This window comes from Rattus rattus, chromosome 3, assembly GCF_011064425.1.
Source record: "Rattus rattus isolate New Zealand chromosome 3, Rrattus_CSIRO_v1, whole genome shotgun sequence".
Taxonomy (NCBI): domain Eukaryota; kingdom Metazoa; phylum Chordata; class Mammalia; order Rodentia; family Muridae; genus Rattus; species Rattus rattus.
Genome location: NC_046156.1, coordinates 212,697,949 through 212,722,499, shown reverse-complemented (window position 1 = coordinate 212,722,499; position 24,551 = coordinate 212,697,949).

Genomic DNA, 24,551 nt, shown 5'->3' with positions numbered 1-24,551 from the left:
TAGGTAGATGAATCCAAACGTTTCATCATAAAAGTCATTTACCACATGTTCACCAAATAAATAAAAATAGCAACATAACTAAGGATTCTCATATAAGTAGTCAAATAATCACTTTAAAATAATTTTAAGATGAAGTATAAATTTTAAATTAGGAGTAAATTAATACTCCCCAACTTAATATTCATTTGAATAAAAACTTTTAGTAAAATATATAAAATATCTATAAATTAAAATTTAGGAAGACTTTACTTATAAAGCCATGCACAGGGCCTTTTCATTGTGATAACCCTGTGAACCAGTTTTAAAATCCTTCTCATATACACAAAATCATCACAGCATATAAGTAATAATGGAAATTACCAAAAAAGCCATTGAATTATACAAAGGCAATAGCATTAGAGTATATCATCTAATGACAAAGACTAACATGCAACGGATTGGCTAAAATAAGTGACTTTGTTCCTTAGATGTCCTCTCTGAGTCATAAGCACATGTGAAAATATTAACAAGCACATCTGGGTCAATACTAACAGGCCATTTCATATTAAAGAGCAAAATGCAGCACTTTAGAGGATAGCTTAGAATAGAATCCTATGATATGTATGAATTTTCACTTTGAATTTGCATTTACTTACAAGATTGTCAACAAAATTGATGAAATGCAAAATAGTCAAATTTTTACTACCTAAAATTTTAATACACTGAGAAAACATTTCTTTTTTTTTTTTTTTTATCTTTATTAACTTGAGTATTTCTTATTTACATTTCGAATGTTATTCCCTTTCCCGGTTTCTGGGCCAACATCCCCCTAATCCCTCCCCCTCCCCTTCTATATGGGTGTTCCCCTCCCCATCCTCCCCCATTACCCCACTCCCCCCAACAATCACGTTCACTGGGGGTTCAGTCTTAGCAGGATCAAAGGCTTCCCCTTCCACTGGTGCTCTTACTAGGATATTCATTGCTACCTATGAGGTCAGAGTCCAGGGTCAGTCCATGTATAGTCTTTAGGTAGTGGCTTAGTCCTGGAAGCTCTGGTTGTTGGCATTTTGTTCATATGGAGTCTTAAGCCCCTTCAAGCTCTGAGAAAACATTTCACTGAGCAAGTTTGCAATATTTTATAAAAAGCAACAAACTTGGATATGATAAAATAATTTGGTGAAATTGGATGGATTATAAAACAAAAGAATTAAATAAGTCTCACTAGATCACCAGCACACACTTCATTGTCTGAACTATGGGCAAAAGTCAATATCCTGCCTTTTTTTATTCAATGATAATATGATTGCATACTTTAAATGGTTAGGAAAAAAAGATTAAAAGATGTTGGAAGTAAAACTTAGGAAAAAACAGATTCAAAAAAAGACATAAACAAACCTTTCCGTAGCCTAACCTATATTCTACAAAAGGCATTTCCACTTTGGAAGCTCCATGACCTATCAAATAATTCTTCAAGATTTTACACTAAAATTCTAACAATTTTAGTAGCATATGTGTTTTGAATCATAATTTTTATACTGGTATATCTTAGTTTTCTGCTGCCTATTATTTTGAAATGAGATAGACTATATGGCCAGTGCTTTTTTATAAGAATACACTCTTTAGTAATGTTCTAATGATTTACCTTCATATAAGATATTTAAAGGAACAACCCTAGATATTCTTTTAAAACATTCTTTAATTCTATGTGCAGTTTCCTGCTCCCCCTTTCCCTTAATGGTCATCAGGAAAAAAAATCACTATATTACTGGAGGCATTAATCAATTCAGTAGATTATTCTGTTTTCTTTCTTTGAGGTTAACCAACTTGTTTTTTAACTCAACATTTGTTAGACTTTCTTATTCCAAGATTAATTTTTGTTACTCTAGTTTAATGTTGCATATTCATTTGCAAAACAAAGACACATGGGCAAAAACTTCTGCAATATTGTCTGTCTAGGGACAGCCCTGAGGATTACAATATGTTCAGCTCTCAATTTTTTGTAACAACTTAAGGATGCAGTCTTTAGTTGAATTTCAAGATGGATCCTAATTTTTACATGGATCCTTCTGGCAAGAAAATTCTGGATACCTTAAGTAACTGAAATAAAAATTATAAGGCATGGATTCTTAAAATCCACACCCCCCCTTCGTCTAGATGAAAATGAGCAGAGGAAAACATACTGCGATAATCCAAAACATTCATTATGAAAATCATGTACGATTTGAAACTCTCTCTGCAAGCTGCATTTGATTACAAACTTCTCTTGGGACTATGCCTAGGTATTCTTGGGCTTGAAACCAGACTACATTGCTTAGCCTACCAACCACTGAGCATGGTTTAACATCACTCAACTCCATAAGACCTACACTATGCAAGAGTTCACATTTGACATACTTTCTAAACAGTTCCTGGATTTTTTGCAAAATGCAATCATTAAACAGTAGCAATTTTGAAAATTCACACTACTCATATTTACTGTAATATCATTGCTCTTTTTAGTTGTCTGAAAGCAATGCATTAGCAATATATCTTTAATCAATACAGAGCCCCATGTATTTTATAGCAAACATGTTTTTTCTCATAATGGCCAGGAGAGTATTACCACTTTATGCTATCTACAGAAATAGAATATCACTAGGTTCAGAAAGGAGTTGAGACTTACAGAAGAGACTGTTTATTCTTACACAAATATCAGTCAGAGAATATGGTTAATTTCTATCACCGTTCATATATACCAGCAATATTATATTATCAGAAAAAATGTCTGGGTCAAGGAACTTTCCACAAACAAAGCACCTTTTAGAAACAACATATAGAAGCACCCATTCACAAGGAAATTTGTAGAGGCCCTTATATTAATATACCAAAAGAGGGATGAGTCTTAGATAACTCATTCTATTAAGAAAACTTTCGTATAACTATTACTCCTTTTCAATATTTGTTTATAGTTCTTGAAGGCAATGCAAAACATTTTAGTTTTGTACTTGAGATACTCTTTCAATTCAACTCCAATTGACTTTACCAGTTTTATATCTGAATATAAAGAAACCATACAATTCTCTCCCACTTTAAATATCTATGGTACTTTTTTCTCTACCTAAAACTTACTCTGAAGGCTTATGTTTTTATAAAATCTTAACTAGTCTGTTAAAATATTTTTTTAAATTCTCTATTATGTTTTCCCATTCAACTCAACTTTAAAGAAGAATACATTGATCTTTGGTAACCTCACTTCCTCTCACAATTGTATAATTCTGTATACTGTTTACATTTGACAAATGCAACAAACACGTCTCAGTTCCCATCTGCACAAGAGTCATACTTATACAGGGAGGTAAGGTACAGATTGTCAAGGTTACAAGCCAGGGAAAGAAATTAGCCTTAAACAACTACATTAAAAGTTAGGTTGTAGAGGGCAGAGGGAATGTATGTCTAAGTTGATACAGACTGTGAGAAGGAACGCTGAAATCCAAACAAGCAATAAATAAAATATTAGTAGAACAAAAACTCAAACAATTTCTTTGAGCTCATTTACTGTTTGAGAAATCGTTCATATGAGGTATGCTATGAAACTACAATTACACTTGTACACCACCACTGTTTTCTAAGATCTTTATGTATGTAGATATTTTTTAATTAGCTTACCTCTAGATTCAGGTAACAGGGACTCCTGTATAAACTGACTTACACACACACACACACACACACACACACACACACACACACACACACACACTTCTTATAAGTGATGCAGTATTTAGTGGTTGGTTAAAAGACTGAGTGATTCAGTTCAAGTGAATAGCTATGTTCTTTGATCGTTGAAGCTGAGATTCTCCATTCTATCTTTAGAGACCCCTTCTTATAGTCAAAGGATGGCTGTCATAAGGGAAGAATTTTCATCTAAATGATGCTATATGTAGAAGGACGAGGACCTATTTTTTTCATCATGGAAACAGTATTGGTCAATTTGATTGTCAATTTGCCAACGTCTAGTCACTGGGAAAACAGACTTCTGTGTATGATTTAAGGAATTATCTCAACTAAATTAATTGAGGCAAGAAAAATCCTAACTGAGAGTGGCAGCATTTCATGGCTGGGTCATAGTCTGCATAAAAACAGTGAAATCTGGGTAGACACACTCCCCCATCTCTGCCTTCTCATTCAGAAGATGATGTAACTGGCTTCCTGAAGCTCCTACCACCAGAGCCTTCTTGGCACGACAGACTGTAGCCACCATAGGAAAATTAAAATAAACTCCTTTGCATTTTTATTATCAGACATGTTGTGGCATCAAATTTTTCATTTCTTCCACTACCAATAAAGTGAAATAGAGTTATGAGGATAGTGTCAAAAATGACTTCCATGTGCATCATCGTGTTCCACATCAATAGGGTGATTTCCTGAAATTTAACATGATAGATGGCATCTGCATGGTGTACATGGTTCTACAGTTGTCAAGAATGCAATGGGAAATCACTGATGATACCGAAAATTATGGAAATCACAACCTAAGTGAGGTAATCAACCAATGAAAATGCCAAGTCAATGAATAGGCTGGGCTTATTTGCAAAGTCTTTAAAACAGCTATCTTAAAATTGCTTCAGTAAATAATAGCACACCGTCATGTCATGTTTTGAATGAGAACGACCCCTATGTCTCATGTTTGAAAATGGCTTGACTGAGAATGGTCACTATAGTCTCATACATTTAAATGTTTGGTCCCAGTTAATAAGTGTTTGGGAAAGGTGGGTTAGTAAATTGTTGTTAGAGATGTGTGACTAGGGTGGACTTTGAGATTTCAAAATCCCATGCCAACAGATACCGTGTAGCAGATATAAGGTCTCAGCTACAGCCACGGTACCATGCCTGTCTCCACACCTCCCATCACGATGATCATGAACTCATCCTCTGACACTGTAAACAACCTCCACATAAATTATTCTTTTAAAAACTTGCCTTTGTCATAGTGGTTTTCACAGCAGTAGAACAGTAACTTATACCATAATAAAGCCCCCAAACCATAAACAAATAGAAAATATTAATATAAAGAAATCTACACCTCCTAGAATTTAAAAATTACAGTAGTCACTGACAGAATGCTCAATAGGAAAAAAAATATGGGAATAAAGAATATCAGTAACTTGAAGATATAAGCATAGAAACTGTTCAACTTGAATAAACAGACAACTTAACACCAGAAAACTAATGTAACATAATAGAACTCCAGCATGTCTAGCTCCAAGGTTTAAAAAAAAAGTGTACAAAATGCGTGGCTAAGAAAAGACTTGCTAAAGCAATGGGTGAAAGACAAATATTTAATGTATTTAGGAAGTTAAGTGAAACAAAGACAAGATACATCCCCCAAATTTATATCATCCCAACCAATCACCTTGAGAACAGATAAAGAAAAACAACACATTTTCAGTATACATGGAAGGATATGAATGACAATAGAGTCAACGTAACCTCAGAAACAGAAAGAAGAGACTGGATGTCTTTCAACTGACAAAAGGAAAGCAAAAGAGAAATCTCTGATGCAGAAACTTAAATGCACAAACAAAAAGTCAGTCGTTATGAGATCTATATAATGAAAACAGCCTTTAGATATGAAAATAAATAATGCATGAAACAAATGATTCCAATAAGAATTTGTCCCCATGCTTACCTTAAGATAATGATAAACATGTAGTGACACGGAAGAAGAGTGAATGTTAATGTTAGAAATGAAAAAATTATAAAAGCAAAATGTTGGGGAGTTAAGAACAATGAATTTATGATTTTGTACTTTGCAATAGCTGTTTAGCATGAAAACTTGACAGTGCTGTCTGACATAGATTTTACCATGACAGAAGAAGTTTACTATGAAGAGGGGAGAGGGTAGTGGGCCCTACATTATATCTATGGTTACTTGAGTTAGTGAAATGCCACTATTAGCATTTGATCGAAACATAAATCCTATCAGTTTCCTGTTTAATCTCTTGAATTCTGATATCTCAAGTTTTTTGTTTACATCCAGCATTTACAAGATTATTATCATAGGGGTTTTACTATTCTAAATCTAATGAACTTATGATAGCTATCCATTGTTTTCTAAATTATTTTTATGTGTTTGTGAGTTATATGTATGTGATATATGTATGCACATGTGTGTGAAGGCACACATGTGATATCAGATCTCTCTCTCTCTCTCTCTCTCTCTCTCTCTCTCTCTCTGTGTGTGTGTGTGTGTGTGTGTGTGTGTGTGTGTATCTCGAGACCCAGTTTTTCACCCTCACTAGGCCAAGTCCATTCCTGCCCTGTCACATGTGTGCTGGAATCTATGCCATTGCACAAGTAGCACTTTTAACCACTATGACAGCTACCCTGTCCTAATAATTTTATTTTTCCAGAATCTTCCTATGTTGTGTCAGCTGACGGCAAACACATAATTCTTCTGCTTTCGCATCTTAAGAAGCTAGGATCACAAGCACACAGCACCACAGCTGGGTCCATGGTGTTTGAAAATAGACTCAGTTTATGTATATAACCTAACATGACAAGGTGGCTATGAGATAACCTCCATATTGTTCACTCTAACTCTGGGACACAGCCCTCAGGCCACGCTACCCTTGTTAGCTGACCTTTCCAACTGATTTTAGTTTACTGTACTTGTCTGGCTTTTGACTTTGAAACCACTATGACAGTCTTGGCATAACCAGTTTCTCTGTGACCAGATCACCTCTCAAGACATCTCTCTTACTGCCTAAGCATGTGGATTTTTTCACAGTGCTGCCACCTTTAAAATCATCCTGTCCCTCTCTCTGTATATTCTTTTTCCTACCTCCAGCTTCTATATCATAAGCTTTCTGACCTCAGGAACCACATTTACATCGCAGAATAGACACCATGCAAGTATTTACCAAATACGTAAATATCTACTATGTTATTTTCACTGAAAACCTATGTAAATGAGGATGAGAGATGAGATTCCAAAGCTGTTGAACAGAAAATATGAATTTTCTTCCAACATAAATTTTCAAATACATCTTAGTCAATATTATACTTATTAATTTCTATAATATATCTGCTTAGAAATAACAAAAACCATTTTAAAGTGATCATATCTTTAAAATCTAGAAAATATATTTAATTTCAGCAATAGTTTACCATTAGAACTTATAGGACTTATGTACAGTAGTGTTTATTGCAGGGCTTTTATTAAATACAATCCTGTTATTTTATAAAAGAGGAAAGGAGACTCTTTGTAAACCCATATGTGTTGTTCTTTCTATCTTCATGAATTTCTATGTACCATAGAACATGAAATTCTAGAAAACCAATATGGACTGAGAAGGAAAAAGACCAGTTTATATCTATCGCTTCCCTAATCTTCAGCCCCATAAATCTATGAGGACAAAGAATGTTTCATTCGGTCAAAATTTTCTTGACCATGAATGATTCTGTATGTTCCTGAGTACTGTCTGGGTTGGCCATGTCTTAATCTAAAATCTTCAGAGAGCTGAGCCTAGCATAGAACTGTTTTATAAGCATGAAAATCTAGGGGATCATGCGAGAGATGTGTAAAGCAAGAGAAATTAAAGAAATAATGTGTTTCACAGAGCTGGTATTGAGCAATACTGACGACTGAACCTTTTAGGTCCTACATCTTCACTACAAAGATTGAAATGAGGAAAACAATTCTCCAGACAGCATGCAGTTGCTGATTCCTCTGTGCTCTCCTCTATGTTTCTTGGCTATCCTTTCCTAAATGCCAAGTCAGTCTCTTACGGTCTGCTGAACAGTCAACAAGGAAGCCCTAAGACAGTAGAAAGTCATTGTGAGCAAATGTGAATTAGGGTCAGCTTCACAAGATCTGCCAAATTCTGACCAGTAGTGGACATGCCAGTAGTACCTGAGATAAGACAATGGACTTGCACAATAGCAAGCAATCTTAAATGTACCTGAATTATCCACCCACAGCTTGCTTTAGTCCCAAATATATGAATTTAGAGAATTCCCTGTTATGGGCAAACTAAAGTTGAAGGCAATACAGTGGGAATCTGTACTTAGGAGAAGAGAACTCCTTCTCATGACTCTTTGGATCTCTCAAGCACATCTCTTGTATTAACTACAGTAGAATGTACAGCCCAGCTCTCAGGCAGTGGCTTCTCCGTTAAACAGTGTTGTGAAAACTGCTAGGGATCAGGAAGGCTTTGTGATTTAGTAATCAGAGACAGCAATGAAAAAGATAAAGAACAGTACAGAAGAGAAAAGAACAGGACGAAGGAAGCCGTAGCTAATTTCATGGGGTTGTATTTTGACTAGTTACTGAGAAACTCCCCAGAGACAACTGTAAAACCAATATTCAGGCTTTGGGTCAGAGAAAACAAAACTATTCATTGGTTAGGATGCAGAATATTGTAATCAGATACAGATTTCCGACACAAAGATACAAATGAAACTTTATAAATAATAAATTTAAAAGCTTGGTACTACTGGTTGAATAGATTTTGAACATGTGCTCCAAGGTTTATACATCATGATTTAATCTTATTGTCAGAGAGTAGGAAAGCAGAGGGGATGTAACTACATGGTTTAGAGGAGGGCCTTGGGGAGAGAGATTAAGATTGAAGTCATCAGGACAGAGTCCCCATGGAGGGATTTTGCTGGCTTTATAGGAAGGAAGAAACTCAAAAGGCATGAGTAGCAGCCATCTATTTTGTCCATATTATGTTCTATATACCTCAAACCTTGAACAGCAAGAAAGCTAGTACTACACAAACATTTGAAACTTTGAACTAGAATCCAAAATATTCCTGTTTTCATTAGAACTGACCCAGTTTTTTTTTTTCTTGGAGCTGAGGACCGAACCCAGGGCCTTGAGCTTGCTAGGCAAGCGCTCTACCACTGAGCTAAATTCCCAACCCCCAGTTTGTTTTATGGTAATGTTTGCAACAAAATTATTTACAACACAACTCCTGTACCCAATGCCCACAGAATATTCTACAAAAAGGAGAGGAAAGTGTGTAAGAGCAAAAGAACTAGGAAGTTTCCCATGACATTGTGTCTCCTAGACCATACCGATAGACATGTTAATATGGAAGGGGAAAATTTTTCCTAGATCGTACTCAGAGATAAAAACTGCAGACAGTTAATGACTGCTAAGAAATGATTTGTCTTATCTTATCCCAGAGATGAGCATCCTATTTGTTATATAATAAAAAGTACTCACTACTTTTATGTAGTTATGTACATGCAATCTACAAAAAAGGACACATCATGTATGTATATTTGTATGTATATATGTGTATATCTGGGTGCATGTATGTGTAACAATAATAAGAAATTAAAAACATCATGAGTTTGAGAGAAAGGGAGCAGACCTGGACAGTTTAAAGATAAGAAAATGAAGAGAGAAAGTGATGTAATTATATATTAATATAAAATTTATATTAAAAATGATCAATGAAGATGCTTGATTAAAATCAAATAGTATAAACTGTAAAGTAATGTTAAACAGCTCTGAGTGTCTTATACAACCAGCTCAAGCTAGCAAAATACTATTATTATCAAAATGTTGGTTTGTTATTATTTTTCATAATATCTCAGAATCAAAAAAAACTTGGTGATCATGGGTCCTGTAATGCTACAAATTGTTGAGGTTAAAACTTTTTGAAAATTAAGTAAAATGAGAGTTATCACATAACTACCAGGCTACAAATCTCAACAGCAATATGTTTTCAACAAATATGCAGGATGAAAATAGAATTCTTGATAGTTTCCATGGGTTATTCAACTATAGGATTAACAGTGTCTAGACAAACATCCATTTTTGAGGAAAGCCATAAAGATTCTGATGTCTGAGCACATATCTTGTAGTTCTAACAGAAGAATAACTGATGCCGTGTGAGAAAGCTAAGGAAAATCAAGTCCAGGAAGAGCCGGCTGCTACTCCTTGCTTCATCCACTTCACAGCCTCCCATAAATGCTAAATCTATATCTATTCATAGAACAGTGAACTGCCAGCCTGTGATCTAATGCAGCACATTATCTGCATTGACCAGATCCCTGCAGAATCTTGGCAAGGTTTCCTTCACCTGTTAGGAAACAAATTCATTGCAGTCAGACATATATTTATGCTTTATTTATATCTATTGGACAAAAGATTATTAAAAAGAATGGATGTTAAGAGTACATTAAAAGGGCTGACAGGAGGCACAACTTCACAGTTAAGACTCTGTTCTCCCTTTACCTCAGCTTCTTATAGTGCCTGACCAGCCCTGAAAGGCAATGGCTGCTCCCATAGCTATTGTGTTTGTTGAGCAGAAATACAGGTTTAATGACTGAGAGAAAGAGGTCACACTCCTGCTGAACATGACAGCAGACCATCAGTGTTGGGTTTCAACACATTGGGAGAATTTTAAGTTTCACACAGTTGCTGTTCTAAAATCCACACCCCTGTGCTATAAGGGTCCTGAAGGAAACTGAGGCCACTGACCCAATTTGCACTGAACTCCTGGTGACCTCTCTGAAGGCAGATCTCTACAGATGCCCTCCAGGAAATACAGGTAGACATTCAAACGCAGGGTCTACTGGTATGATATTTTTAAATTGTCAGAGTTAGGAGAAAGAGAATCAGCAATTGTGACTCAATGGTCATTTTCTTCCAAAATTCCTTAAGAGCCTCCAGAAATATTTATCGATATTCCCACTGCATTTGTAGTATTTAAGTTTATTTTCCTTGGAACACAGTTATTTCTTTCCAACCCACACATCTAAGGCATTCTCATTAGCCTCAGAGCAGTCACATGACAGATGGTAATCGCTGTGTCTATGTGAGAGAGTGGCAACTGTCATACTGTAATTTTACACTGTGCTTGCAACATGCTGAAGAGAAACATGCCAGTCTTTAAACATGACAAAAATTTCCTTTAAAAGATCCAGTAACCCAGCCTTATCTTTCTTACTATATAACCATGTGACTGTTCCTAAGGTACCTGAGAGGCTTCTGATCTCATCCATTATAATTGTGCCACTACATGCTGTCCACAGCACTGGGGAAATATTGTTCAGTAGCTACAGTCGTCACTGTATTTATATTTTATTGGGTAGATGCTTATTTTTTCCTACATTATAAGCGAACTCGTATCTATGTGTACAATGCATTTCACATGAGAATTGTTTTGACAAATAAACTCAACTCCTTTTTCATTCCTTACCTACTGCGGAAAGCTAGTCTCTGACAAGAACTTCAGTAAGTGTAGTTAGAAGAGAGAGAAGCCAAAGTGCAGTTTTATTTTACAGAGAGTATGATCACAGTCGACTGAAGGGAATGACGAATGTGAATCTAGTGTTTTCCTATATTTTCAGTAGAAAGTGGACACAGCCTTGTGGCCTGCCATCGGTTCAGGATATTATCATTCTCAGCTTTAACATCTCTCCAACCTATTAAACACCATCTCATAATTTAAGTTCAATAATTTTGTTTTATGAGAGTTCCTTGAGCACCTACTCGGTGCTAATGTTCAAGAATACTATCACATGGGTATGAAAATACTTTTTAATATAAATTTAATAGAATAAGCAAAATGGTTTGAAAGAGTTTCAATAAAGTTTTCATATATAAACCGAGGTTTCTGTATGTCACGGTTTGTCCAGGAGGAATTATTAGATATAGAAGAACTTTTAAGACACCAGTAACAGTATGAAGCTGAAGTTTCATGGTAAACATGGAAGACTCAAGTTGTTGCTAACCTAGCCTAGCCTAAGAGACGTAACAGAGCTAAGCAGCCAGGGAAGTTGGCTAAGCAACTATCAAATATGTTTATTTCCATCTAAAAGCCCAGAGGAGAAAGCAAAGGCATTTGCTCATGTAGTCACGGTGATTTACTTAAAATGAAGGTGTCACAGTGCCTAACCCATCTGTGTAGTATTGTAACAATCTCAGAAGTATGGAAGAATGTTACAATAGAGGGACAGAAGGGCGGGCTGGAAAACCAGTGAAAAGAGTATTGGTAAAGTACTCCAGAGTGGATATGGGACTGGTAAACAGAAAGACAGAATTGAAATACAGAATAGAGACATTTAAACCATAACAAGCCACAGGTGCAAATTAGAGGAAAGGAAAGACTGATAAACTTAAAAGCACTTCTGTACCATAAATAACTTTAATCTGGAGTCAGCCGGAGAACCTTTGAATTGGAGAGACATGAGACAGAAATCTGTGACAATTGTGACTGCAGAATAGTTTTGTTTCTAGAGGTGACTTTGGAGAAGCAGATCTGTAGTTACAAAATAAAGGCAATGAAGGCATTGGGCGGGCTGCACTGGATGGCGGTGGAGGAGGCCTGCAGACAGAGGTGGATGTCAGCACCTGCAAGGTCCATGGATAGAGCTGCTGTTTCCCCACTCACCAGCAGGCCGACCAGCATCCCCTGGCAATGGTTGGCCTATTCCTCTCTCCTCAGGCTGCTGCTGCTTCCCTGTCCTGTTCTCAGACAAACCCCAGAAGACTGGATGACACATGGTCTTTTACAAAAACCACCAGACCTTACTGAAGTTCAACATCAATAAACTGAGACTAAGAATAGAATATAGAACTTTCTTTGAAATTTGATTCTACTTTAACCCTGCAATTTATACTTCAGTTTTCTCTAAGTGTTTAAATAAGTATATAACCATGTTGGTTGTTTTTTGAAATATAACTTTTGTTGCCAAATTATTCACCTTTTTCTATTTAAATCAACAAAAATTTCCGGAACTTTTACATTAAAAGAGCAATCTTCAAGTTTTGCACAACTTCTTTTATCAATATGTGTGGATAGTCTTCAAAACTCGGGCACAATCTTCCTGCACTTTTTTCTCCCCAGCATTATTGTCATATTGACGACTTTCTCTGGAATTTGGTTTAGCACACTGCTTACAAAAAAGGCGCTCTTTTGTTTGCATTTGAGAACATTTCTTGTCTTCAGAATCAGTTAGGATAAAGCTCAAAATTCACTCTACCAGGTATCTGAATGAGTTGGGGGACTCTCCATGGCCTCATGCCTGTGCATGACTGAGCAAAGTTTCCTGTAGTGTTTACTAGTGTGAAAAAGACCCATTCAGAATGGAGACCTCACTGTACCATGGCCTTGGTTCTCAGGCTGAATAAAAAGGAAAACACGGAGTACCCATATTCATTTCTTTCCTTCATAACTATCACGCAATATGACCGCTGCTTACTCTGGGGACACCACACTATCACTACCGGAATGAACTGTCTCCTCCTGGAACTGTAAGGAACTGAAACTTTTTGTTCCTTAAGTGGCTTCTGATGGGTGTTTGAACACATCGATGAGTTAAAAACAATAAATTTCAGCTTAAGATGTAGTCATACTGATACTCCTCATTGTGTCTGACATCTTCTTATGTTGACCTCGCACAATATGCTGACCACCCTGGCTATGTCTGACATCGTGCTATGTTGACCTCTCCAGCTTTATGTCTAACACCTTGCCAGCACTGTGTCTGACACCACGATTTAAATGCCGCTTTACTTTTGCAGATGACAAAGGGGAGGGAGTAGAACAGTTAGGGATGCTTGTGCAGATACCTTTGAAAGAATAAAGCCTTTGTGCTTCATGATGTGTTATAAAGAGGCAGGAACAAATTTCCACATCCACAGCCCAAAGCAAAGTCAGCAAAATTTACTGCCAGAACAATGAGCTATAATTTCAACCTAACTGCTTTTCTCTTTTTGGTTTATGATCTCTAATTTTTATTCATGTATGAAGCACATAAAACTCTAAATGTATTATGTTTGAATATTCTGAAAACGGTCATATGAATATATCCAGTAGCTGCAGTACTGACAGAAAACGAGATATTACTCTGATCCCTTTTGGATTTTACTCACAGCTTCTGCAAAAATAGCAGTCCTAAATTCAAAGCATTAGCTTAATTTTATCTATTCTAGTATCATATGAAAAATTTTCTATGCTAAAGAGTATTCCATTGTATAAATAACTGCTTCATCAGCATTGATATTGAGACTTAATATTTTTCATTAATTCATTTACTTTACATCCATAGCAGTTTTTTCTTCTCTTCCAGTCTTCTTCCTCCCCCTTTACCTCTGCCCATTTTCCTCCTCCATTTCTCCTCAGAGCAAAGGAGGCCTCACAAGGATCGTGGCCCTACTTGGCGTATCAAGTTGCAGTAGGTCAAGGCACATCTGTTAAGGCTAAACAATGGCACAGTTAGGGATACAAAGGAAGCAGAGTCAGAGACAGCCTCTGCTCCAGTTGTTAGGGGTCCCAAATGAAGACCAAGCTGCACATCTGTTATAAATGTGTGGGAGGTCTGTCCCATGCATGCTTTTTGGTTGGTTATTCAGTATCTGGCAGGCCCTATGAGCTGAAGTTAATGGATTTCGTAGGTTTTCTTGTGGTGTTCTTGACCCCTGTGGCTTCTTCAACCCTTCATTTCCCTTTTCCACAAGATTCCCCAAGCTCTGCCAACATTTGGCTGTGGGTTTCTGAATCTGTTTGCATCTGTTGCTTGGTGAAGTCTCTCTGATGACAGTTATGCTAGGCTCCTGTCTGCAAGTATAGCAGAATTTCATTAATAGTATCAGAAATTGGCTCTCTCCTGCAAGACCAGTCTAAATTTGGGCCAGTCTTTGGTTGGCCATTCCCTCAATTTCTGCTCCATTTTATTCCTGCATAACTTGTAGTCAAGAAAAACTTTGGGTCGAAGGTTCTATGAGTGGTTTGGTGACCCCATTCCTTTATTGAAAGCCTTCCTAGTTATAGAAGATAGCCATGTCAGTTTCCATAGCACCTGTTGCTATGTCTTAGCTAAGGTCACCTTATAGATTCCTAAGAATTTCCCTTGTTCTAGGTTTCTAGCTAATCCCAGAGATGTTCACACCTCTGATTTCAGATCCCTCTCCATTCTTACTTCCTCCATTCCTGCCCGTCTCATTCCTCCTCATCATTAAAACTTGCCCACTCAATCTCCTCCCTCCATCACTCCCCCAATATCTAATCTATTTCCTCTTCTCAGTGAGATTCAGTCATCCTCCCCTGGTCTTGCATTGTTTAGCTTCTTTGGGTCTGTGGCTTATAGCATGGTTATCCTGTACTTTATGGCTAGTATCTACTTGGAAGTGAGAACACACCATGTGTGTCTCTGTGTGTCTTGATTACCTCACTCAACATGCTATTTTCCAGCTACATCTCTTTACCTGCAAGTGTCATGATGTCTTCATTTTAATAGCTGAATAATATCACATTCTGTAGATGTACCACATTTTCTTTATCTATTGTTCAGTTGAGGAACATCTGGGTTGTTTGCATTTTGTCTATTACAAATGAAGCTGATACAAACATAGTTGAGCCAATATCCTGTGGTGTGGAAGCACCTTTTGGGTATATGCCCAGGAGTGGTATAGCTCAGTATTGAGGTAGAACTATTTCTTTTTTTTTTTTTTTTTTTGGTTCTTTTTTTGAGCTGGGGACCAACCCAGGGCCTTGGCTTCCTAGGTAAGCGCTCTACCACTGAGCTAAATCCCAGCCCGAGGTAGAACTATTTCTAATTTTCTGAGAAATAGACAAACGAATTTCCAAAGTGATTGTGCAAGTTTGCACTCCCACCATCAATTGATGAGTGTTCCCTCTACTCACCAGAGAGTGTGGACTCTGGTGAGTCCACCTACTCACCAGAATGAGCTGTAGTCTACAGTTTTAATCGTAGCTACTCTGACACGTGTAAAATGAAAGTTCAGAGTCATTGGATTTGTATTCCCTGATGACGAACAACATTGTACATTTTAAGCCGGTCAAGATTGCTCTGTTAAGAATTCTCTTTAGCTCTGTACCCCAATTTTAATTGGGTTATTTTGTTAGTTCCTTGGTGTTTAATTTCTTGATTATATATTTTGTATATCAGCCCTCTGCAAATGTAGGGTTAGTGAAGATCTTTTCCCATTGTGTAGGCTGTAGTTTTGTCCTATTGATGGTGTCTTTAGCCTTATAGAAGCTTGTCAGTTTCATGAAGACCCATTTCTCAGTTGTTGATCTTAGTGCCTAAGATGTTGATGTTCTGTTCAAGAAGTTGTCTCATTTGCAAATGTGTTCAAGGCTATTTCCCACCTTCTCTTCTATTAGAAACATCCCCTCCCCCTCCCCTTCCTTATGGGTGTTCCTCCCAACCCTCCCCCCTTTGCTGCCCTCTCCCCAACAGTCTAGTTCACTGGGGGTTCAGTCTTAGCAGGACCCAGGGCTTCCCCTTCCACTGGTGCTCTTACTAGGATATTCATTGCTACCTATGAGGTCAGAGTCCAGGGTCAGTCCATGTATAGTCTTTGGGTAATGGCTTAGTCCCTGGAAGCTCTGTTTGGTTGGCATTGCTGTACATATGGGGTCTCGAGCTCCTTCAAGCTCTTCCAGTTCTTTCTCTGATTCCTTCAACGGGGGTCCTGGTCTCAGTTCAGTGGTTTCCTGCTGGCATACGCCTCTGTATTTGCTGTATTCTGGCTGTGTCTCTCAGGAGCGATCTGCATTCACATTTTGATCATCCGTCTTGAGTTTCATTTGTTCTAGGCATCTAGGGTAATTCAAGCATTTTTCCCTTGCAGTCTTAATATTCATTTTTGTCCTGTACATTTAATGTTTTAGTTATTATATGGCTGGAGAATTTTCTTTTCTGGGTCAATCTATTGATGTTCTTCAAGTGCCTTGTAATGTTTATAGGCAACTCTCTTTAGATTGGAATTTTTTTCTTCTATGATTTTGTTGAAAAAAATTTCTGGACCTTGGAGCCAAGAATCTTCTGTTTCTTTCTTCTATTTCTATTATTCTTTAAGTTTCTTTTCATAGCATCCTAAATTTCCTGGATATTTCATGTCAGAAACTTTTTAAATTTACCTTATTTTAATGAATATTGATGTCTTCAATCATATCTCCTATGATTCTGTCTTCCATAGCTTATATTATGTTGATGATACTTGTGTCCATAGTTCCTGTTTTCTTACCTATGTTTTTTACCTCCAGAATTCCCTCAGAATGTATTTTCTTTGTATTTTCTTTTTCTTTTCAATTCTTGAACAGTTTTATTCATTTTCTTCACTGTTTTTAATTTATTATATTTATTTAAATGTATTATTTTCCACTTTAAAGGCCTCTATCATCTTTATAAGATTGGATTTAAGACCATTTATTTGTACTTCAGCCATATTAGGTTATTCGGGGCTTGCTGTAATAGGATAACTGGGCTCTGGTTATACCATATTGCATAAATGTAATTGTGTCTATTCTGTCTCTGACAGGATACTAAATTTTGCCAAAACTGAATGTGGCTATGCAACTTTCTTTTCTTCAGAAACATGAATCAAAACACAAGGGGGAACTCAAAAGGATGAAGAAAACTGGTGTTTGACCCAATGAAGAAGTGATAATAAACTATGTAAAAAAAAGTGGGGAGCTAGTAAAATTGGCTGCTATGAAGTCAGATGACTTGAATTCAATGACCAGGACTCATTTGGTGAAATCACAGAACAAACATCTAAAGATTGTTCTGATGCCCATAAACAGTTTTGCTATGTCCAAACTTTCACATATACTCAGATATACTATATCCACTCATTAAATATATTTTATGTGTATGAGGAGATTTGTTTAGGAACTGAAATTTGATCATCAGGAGAGAATTTATCTAGAAGATGAAGTAGAATTGCCCTAGATATCAAATCATGTGTGTAACAAACTCTGTGTGTGTGTGTGTGTGTGTGTGTGTGTGTGTTGTGTGTGTGTGTAGAATATTCATAGGGTCTTTCAATTGCAGGGCTAATCCCAAGTTGGAAAACTAAACAAAACTGAAAGGTGTTTTTCTAATGGACTTTATGAGTACTATGTCAACAGAAAACTATCCTGAGGTAGTTTCATGATAGATAGTAAAGGTAAAAATGCAAAAATAAAAGTGTAAGAGCAACAAATATTTTAAAATAAGAAATAAACTAATGTGAATACTTCTATATATTAAGATATATTTAACTACAATTACTATCCCATTTATATAAAATATTTACAGTGAAATTCATTGTATAATATATAAGTAACATATATCCACTAATCAGAATTCACACATTGAAAAACAGAACTCACTTTTGTCTTCTATGATATTATTATGGTAGATGTCAGATATTGACAATCAAAAGTCACTTATTGACTGGTATGGACCAAGAGAATGTCAAGAACATACCTAAAGGGCATATAAAATGAACAGTCAGAATGATTCACTAAGGGTAAGATACCTCTCTTTAATAATATGGTTATTCTAGTCAATTTTTGATAACACAGAATATGGCTTATATATTCTTATCTAAGAAAGCAAGTCATATAAAGTGTGACAAGTATATGACAGGGATGTAGGTGCTTTGAGCTGATAGTCTAAAAGGGTCTGTAGTTTTTTAATCTTGGCACTAACCTGGCAGCGTAATCATTATTGATTGGGAGGGCCACCATGCAAATTCCACTATTGTTGCATTGAATCATCATGGTGAGTACTCGATATTTGCTCACCAAATAAATTAATGATTAAATGAATCTATATGAAAATCTGCTTCAAGAATTGCACTATGAGGGATCTTGTACTATGACACAGAGAGGTCCAGTCTATTGTGTCTGCATGTATCTGATTTTTCTTTGACCAGTTCAGTGAACATAAGGCCTTCTTATACTTTTGAGATGAATTTTCTCTTTCAGTCTTCTGATCTAGCAGGTATTAGACCCTAAATAAATGACCCAGAACATATTGTGTAATGGTAATTTGTTTGTAATGTGCTAATGGAGTCCTGAGTGATTAATCTGTATTTCCTTACTGTTTCTCAAATTTCTGTTACACTGCAAAGCATTTACACTCCTGATTCAGAATCTCCAGTTCTACTCTAACTGTGAAGAAAAAAAAAGTGTATACGCTAACTTGAGATCTTTCAAACACCGTGTAAACTCTTGTACCTGTTCAAATTATAACATTTAGTCTGCATCTTATGACTCTTACATCAAAAAACATGAGTAATTTTGTCCAAGTTTTCAACACACCTGTTGGAGAGGAAACTTCCCCCCCCCAAAAAAAATTATTGGAGTTTTCTAATCTGCACACTTGCCTAAACGTGGCTCTTGATTGCCCCATGAAGTGTTTGCTTTTCTGATATGAATATTGTGTGTTGGCTTTATCAAAGCTCAGAAAAGTCTAATTTGACTTTGTAAAGGTTTGCGCTGCTTCAAACAGGAGTGCCTGCATTGAAGTATAGGTTTAAAAATATTTATGTTGATGTGGCTCAAATCCATGGACTATTTTTCTTCCTTTGCTCTCATCATGCCTTTCAAAATAGTGTAGATCTTCCTGAAAGCCAAAGGCCTTTTTGGCAATGTCTTGGAAGTCTCTCCAATCAATATGCCAACTTGTCAGTGAATTATACTGCTGGAGGCTCATAGGTAGCCATTTGAATATCAGGTGTATGAGCAGGTATATCAAAGTACCTGTCTCCAAACACACAGGTCTACAGTAGGACACAGTGAGCATGTCCTTTGTGGAAGTGTTGTTACCTTGCTGTTCGATTAAAATAGAAAAATTTAAAACAGAAAGGTTTAGAAATTTAGACTATATTTGGGGAGGAGAAGTAATAAAATTCAACAAAGTGCCTTTATGTTCCCAACTGGAAATTTTTAAAGTTTTCAAGAATTTGCTCACAGACAAAAGTGTTGCTCTGGGTTTCCAGCATAACAGAGTATCCACTAATAGTGTCAGGGACTGGTTCTCTGCTCCATCTTTGTTCCTGCACTTGTAGGTAGGACAAATTTGGGGTCAAAGGTTTTATGGGTGGGTTGGTATCCTTATGCCTCTACTGGGAGTCCTTCCTGGCTACAGAAGGTGACCATTTCAGACACTGTTTTTCCCACTGCTAAGAGGCTCAGCTAGAGTCACCCTCTTAGGCTTCATGGAGTCTCTCCCATCTTAGACGTCTGGCACATTTTAGAGATCCCCTCCCAATCTCCATTCATTCTCCGAGTCCATGTCCCTCAACTTCAGAATGGATAAAGAAAAGATAGTTCATTTACACAGTGGAATACTACTCAGCTATTAAAAACAAAACATCATAAAATTTAGAGGCAAATGGATGGAATTAGAAAATATCCTGATTGAGGTAACCCAGGCCCATGCATGTTATGTACTCACTTATATAGCCATAAAATACAGGATACCCATGTTATAATTTACAGATTCAAAGAAGTTAAACAATAAGGAAGGCCCAAAGGAGATTGCTTGAATCTCACTCAGAAGGGGGAATAATAGAGTTATGAGAGGTAGATGGGTGGAGGGACCTGGGTGGGAGAGGAGATGGAGAGAGGAAAAGGGGAAGATCGGGCCTTTGTGTTTTAATGCTTTATTTTCATCTAGACGTGCTGCCCTAGGAACTTGTGGAACATGATAGAGTGTAGCCTGTGTGGAAAAGTGGGTCTCTAAGGTGTAGGCATTGAGGATTGTAGGCTAGACCCAGCTCTAACTTGCAAATACTCTTTGCTACCATGATGTCTTTGCCAGATGGACTGTGAACCAAAACAAACTCTTTGTCTTTCAAACTGATTTTGTCAGCTGTTATATGTGGTCACAGTCATGAAAAGTATCACTAATACATAAATTATCAGATTACTATGGTGATAAATCTAGCTGTATGACAAAGCCTTCAAACTTAATTTGTAGAAGAAATATGGAAAAGTTTGAAGTTGGTGCCTAAAATACTTTATATTGTTATAATCAAAGGGTATTAAGTTTTCTAAAGACAAGAATGGCAAATACATGCATATAGGAAATACTTGACCCAATAATTCTCAGAGGATCACAAGGCCTCTGTTGAGCACATAGCTAGAGACTACCGGGCTTAGCGTTCATTTGCTATGTTAACACATTAACCAAAATCAGCTTGTGGGAGAAATGGGTTTGTTTCATCCAGGTTCTAGTCCACCACTGAAAAAAGTTAGGAGAGTAACTTTAAGCAGCGACCCAAAAGAATGAACTGAAGCAGAAACCATGGCAGAATGCTGCTGCTTCCTGGCTCGCCACCTGTGGCAGGTTCAGCTTGCTTTCTGCTATAATTTAGGACCAACTGTGTAGGGTGGCATCACCCACAGCAGTCTGGAAAATTAAATTAACCATTAATTAAGAAAAAGTCCCAGAAGACCTGGCTACAGGTCAATCTGGTAGAAACAATTCTTCAGCTGAGATTCCTTCTTTCCAGATGAGTGTTGTCAAGGTAACAAAAACTTAGCAGCACAATACCATGGTGTGTTCTGTCAAAAAAAATCTTTAGAATATTGTCTATATCTTTAAAACTAGATTGAAGCTGAACTTAAAGTTATGGATTAATTTGTTTAGTAAAGGAAATTCCAAGACCATATAACATTCAAGCCCTGGAATAGTCATTGTTCTCTATGTTTAATGATATTTAATGCTGAGAATTCAAAGTAGAAAATTAAGCAGAAAGATGAAGCCTGATCTTAGTCAAAACTACCGATAAGGTATATAAGGAAAATGTAGCTGCAATTCCTAAAGAGACTTCTTCTATTACATTTGAATATCATACTCTGTGTTGAGGCCACGTGAAAGGTGACTGTAGGCTGGTTTCTACTCATCAGCCTCAAGGGTGTGACAATTAAAAGACAACAGAAAATCTTGCAGTTGATCCTAAATAAATCCCATTCCAACAGAAATACCTAAGAAAGTGTTCTGCCAACTTTTCCCAGGATGTTTGCTTCCCAAGATGCTTTGCTGTGGTCCAAGAGGATCAGGGTACATCTTTAATTCCAACAGCACTTTATGGTGTTTTTATGCTGCTTCTTTTGTAGACATGCAGAAAGTCAGATGCATGAGTCACAAAGGCATGCATAAGAGTCCTAGAAAGTAACTGAGGACATACGATGTCTCATAGGTCTGTTTTCTCTGAATGAAGTTACTGAGTGGGTTGTACATAAAGTTTTGAAAGTGAATGCTGAGATCAGAATGCCCTGCTTTAACTTACTTCACACTTTGTAAAATAGTAATTTTCAGGCTGGGTGTCTCAATCTAAAACATATGACTTAACTCCATTTTTTATGTAAATACGAAGACAAATGGCTTTGTATCTTCCTGTGCATGCAAGCGCCACTACTTGTCCAACATTTTATAGGAGACACAGATTGATAAAATGAAATTTATTTCTAAATATAAAAGGAGTCACTGTGAAAATTGTCAAAGAAGATTGGTATCATATGAGAATATTGTCATATTGAAATCATATCAATGAAACCTGGCCTGAGAACTTATCAGATACTCTGGACCAAGAGCACAACATTCCCATGTGGACTATATAAAGAAGAGGAAATCTAAAATAATGACAGTTGAACCTGCTGACCTATATTCTGAACATTCAGTGCGTGTATCAAGAGACCAAGAGGCAGTCATGAGAATTTTAGTTCATTGTGGTCTCCACTACTATTTGTTTTACTCTCTGTCTGCCTGGACCAGGTTCCATAATTTTCCTCCAGGGTCCTGAAGTTCTATTCTTCATCTGTATCACCTTCATGGTCCTATCTCTTACTTAAGTACCTTAACACTGTCACCCCATTGCCTGACTGTCAGTATCTCCAGCAGCAACCCTACAGTACCTGTCCTTATGTCTGTCTGTTTCAGCCTTCTTTGCTTCTGTTAAAGGCTCCTTGAACCCCTTACCTCTCCTTTAGTGTCTTTAAGTCTTCTGTAGCCATTCTGTATCCTACATATGTACATAAATAAATGGGTTAATAGATAGACAGACAGATATAGATAGAAGATAAGTGAGTGATAAATGTAATCACAATGTATTGAGTCATGTGTGATCTAGGTGTCAGTATTAGTAATTAGTATTGTGATAAAAACATGTGTTTAATAATGGTCAGCTATTGATGGAAATTGGGACTGCATTATCCTTACAGCCAATGAAACAGATGCTACTTTTGGATTTATTATTAGTTAATAACATGTGGAAAGACACGTGTCTTTCTTGTTCTGACTTAGCAACTCATGATTGTAAAATTGGATGAGATCTCAGATATAGATGATGTCAGCAGTTTGGTTTGTTCAAAGACCATCTTCACAGAGGACAGATAGTTCAGTTGAGAGACTGCATATGCTTCAAGCTGTCTAAACTCCCTGGAACTAGACATAGAGCTTCAGGTTTTAGTGTTTGCTCTGCTGGTTTTTATCTTACTCTGTCCTGAAGTTTATTTGCTGTGTCCATTCTAGCCCTGCTCTGTTCCTAACCTCATGCCATCCTGTCGCTCATTGCCTGTGGCAGGCAGGAGAGCTGAGCCAGATCCCTTGCCTGGCCAGTGTAGGAAAACTAGCCTTGGCAGCATGGGTGCAGTAGACCATAGGAATGCTGACCCATGGGGTGAATGCAAGAGAGCCCCTTCCAAGACATGCCTGATGCCAGAAGCAGGAAAACGGACTCACATCAGTAATGTGGGAGCCTGATGGTATGGGTAAGAGAGAAAGAAGAGGTAAAGCTGTTTGGTAAAAAAGGGTCTACCCTGTAATACCCCAAGACACAGCGCAGCTTCCGCTGGGAGAGGTTTTTAAAGTAATTTTCTCTCTTTCTCTATTTTTATTCTTTGTTTCCTTGGTGGGGAGTTTGCAAGGTCAGAGGGTAGATAAATATTGAGGAACAGGGATATGAGTGGAATTATGGCACGTGATGTGAAATTCACAGAGAATCAATAAAAAGTAAAAAGAAAAAAGAAATAGAAGGTGTATGTTACTGTATATTGGGATTGCATAACCACAATTCAGTATTTTTTTTTGTTTTTTTATAGTTTATTTTTTTTTGTTTTTTTTTATTAACTTGAATATTTCTTATATGCATTTCGAGTGTTATTCCTTTCCCGGTTTCCGGCAAACATCCCCTTCCTCCCCCCTTCCTTATGGGTGTTCCCCCCTCCCCCATTGCTGCCTCCCCCCGACAGTCTAGTTCACGGGGGTTCATTCTTAGCAGGACCCAGGGCTTCCCCTTCCACTGGTGCTCTTACTAGGATATTCATTGCTACCTATGAGGTCAGAGTCCAGGGTCAGTCCATGTATAGTCTTTAGGTAGTGGCTTAGTCCCTGGAAACTCTGGTGGCTTGGCATTGTTGTACATATAGGGTCTCGAGCCCCTTCAAGCTCTTCCAGTTCTTTCTCTGATTCCTTCAACGGGGGTCCTATTCTCAGTTCAGAGGTTTGCTGCTGGCATTCGCCTCTGTATTTGCTGTATTCTGGCTGTGTCTCTCAGGAGCGATCTACACTTCTGCACTTCTTTGCTTCATCCATCTTGTCTAATTGGGTGGCTGTATATATATGGGCCACATGTGGGGCAGGCTCTGAATGGATGTTCCTTCAGTCTCTGTTTTAATCTTTGCCTCTCTCTTCCCTGCCAAGGGTATTCTTGTTCCCCTTTTAAAGAAGGAGTGAAGCATTCACATTTTGATCATCCGTCTTGAGTTTCATTTGTTCTAGGCATCTAGGGTAATTCAGGCATTTGGGCTAATAACCACTTATCA